Raw genomic sequence first — 2,378 nt, forward strand, 5'->3', positions numbered from 1 at the left:
TTTGTGAGGACAAGAATAAAAAAAAATTGTGGGAAGATTTTTTTTCTTTTTTTGGCCTTGATTCTCCTTAGTTTGCTGCTTAAATGTCAGTAAGTCCCACCAGCTGCAGGTCACCACTTGGTTTCAATAGGAAACCCCGATTTGGGACACATCTCTTTCAATTGTATGAGAGTGTGCTCTTGGAGTCAAATTAGGAAATCTTGGAGACTGGCGAACTCTTTTCTTCAAAGCTCTCCCCACTCATTGTTCTTTCCTCATGTCTTTAATGAATTGGTTTGGCTCCCAACCACACAGACCAGATTGTGAAGAATGAAAGAACATTAAGAAAGGAAAAAGCTTAAGTTATTGATTTGGCTCGAGAGAATTTTTCTGAGATCGGATCCAGCCCCCAAAAGCCACCACCACCACCAAAACCCAAATGATACCTCACGTGTGGAGACACTTTTCAGCTTTTGGATTGGGATTGTCCTTGCCGAGGAAATATCAGTCCATGCCGTGAGGGTTTTAGACAGAGACCCCAAATTCTCCACAGTGTTTCATCACCTCATGATTTGGAGATCTAAAGCCAATTGCCTGAAGGCAGTCTCCTAGACCACATTTGGTGAAGGGCGAAATGCTCTGCTGCTAATTGAAGAAAGAGTCCTGTTCCTTAACTACGGACTCAGGGTTGCTTGTAATCACTCACAGGTCCTGTGGAAGCCTCCTACACCTCCCTCTTATCTTTGGTCTTGTTAGCAGAGCTGCTGCATTCACTAACTAGTCTTAAATACTAATGTGCTGTGAATTGTTCACAGACAAGCTAATAAAAAAAGATGTAAATGACTTGTTGACTCTTGCCTACTAGAAGTGGGAGCTGGATATTTAACATTATGAGGGAAAAGTGTTGGATGTTGTCTTAGAGGACCTGGAATAGAATCAATTTCTACTAAAAATATTCAGAAAATTACTTCAGATCCTCTTGGGAAATAATATAAGTAACTTTAAAAAAGATTATTCAAGCTTGGGTACTTCCTCTTTTCACCTCTTATTGGCTAATTTTGTTTTAGAGTTTTCTGGTATTTTTCTGTTTACAAAGTACTTTCCATACATGTTCTTACTTAATGATGACAACGCAAAGTGGCATTATTTCACTGAGGAACCATTGGTTACAAGAGGTCATGAGTTTAAACATGCTTACATGTACAATTTGGTGAAAGAAGATCTTGGGTCTCTTGCTTCAAGATCCAGGCTGCGATTGCAGTTGAACGAGTTGGAATGAAGCCTCTTAAAATGGCAGATGATTTGGATTTTGAGACAGGAGATGCAGGGGCTCAGCCACCTTCCCAATGCAGTGCTCAGCATTATGTAAGAATGGCTTTGCAGTGCTCAAAGGCAGCCATCTAAGACTGTGGGGATGTCCACCTCTAAGAGTGGCAAGCAAGGCCATGCCAAGGCCCACCTGGTTGGTATTGACACTTTTACTGGGAACAAATATGAATATATTTGCTTTCAACTCATAATATGGATGTCCCCAACATAAAAATGAATAATTTCCAGCTGACTGACATCTAGGATGGGTATCTATCACAGCTCCAGCGCAGCAGGGAGGTGTGAGAGGCCCTTCGTCTGCCTGAGAGAGATCTCCGCAAGGAGATTGAGAAGTGTGGAGAGGAGATCCTGATTACAGTGGTGTCTGCCACGGCATAGGAATCAGCTGTTGAAATCAAGGCCACGGCAAAATAACTGGCACATTGAGCCTGGGGAGGCCCCCTCCCCTAGCTTGGCCCAGCTCTGGCCCAGCATTTAGCTGGACTCCTACACAATTTACTTGACATTTTATTTTGGTTTCCCCAGGGCCTCAATCTGTTGAGGAGTCCCTGTCCTTCACCCTGCTCCCTTGGTCAGGAGTGAGTGAGCTATGGCCTTGGTGAATCTGCCCTCCTCTTCTCTCACACTACAATCTTGGTGGGGGAGAGGGGACGGGTGCTACTTCTGTTTTTGTTTATTTGTTTTTAAATTCATTCTGGAATCAGAAAGCTGTGGATTTTGACAAACAGTCTTAGTGCCCTCCCCCAACTCATCCCTGGTTTTGTCCCTTGTTCACCATAGAAACTTTACCCTAAGTACCACCCCCGCAGACTGGGGACCAGCCTCCTCCTCATGCCTATGTCTCTCCCTAAATCCCTTTAGCAGGAGAGGGCAGAGGAGGAGAGGGAAGGTCCCTGGGAGGACCCTGCCCCCATAGGCTTCACCCTTTGTTAAAATCACACCTATGTTTTCTTCCACTCCACTTTTAAAATAAATTTTTTTCCTGTTACATAATCTTGAGTAGTTATTTTGGAGATGGTCTTGTATGTAAACACTCTTGCATGACTGAAAATATTTTTATTGCTCCTTCA

General features: G+C 43.4%; 1 pseudogene; it reads left to right on the forward strand.

The window, feature by feature from the left end:
• The first annotated feature begins 1,245 nt into the window (after positions 1-1,245).
• On the forward strand, positions 1,246-1,722 carry LOC107534891 (eukaryotic translation initiation factor 5A-1-like; annotated as a pseudogene).
• The last annotated feature ends 656 nt before the right edge of the window (positions 1,723-2,378 follow it).

Source organism: Miniopterus natalensis, chromosome 1 (genome assembly GCF_054644295.1).
Source record: "Miniopterus natalensis isolate mMinNat1 chromosome 1, mMinNat1.hap1, whole genome shotgun sequence".
NCBI classification, from domain to species: Eukaryota; Metazoa; Chordata; class Mammalia; order Chiroptera; family Miniopteridae; genus Miniopterus; species Miniopterus natalensis.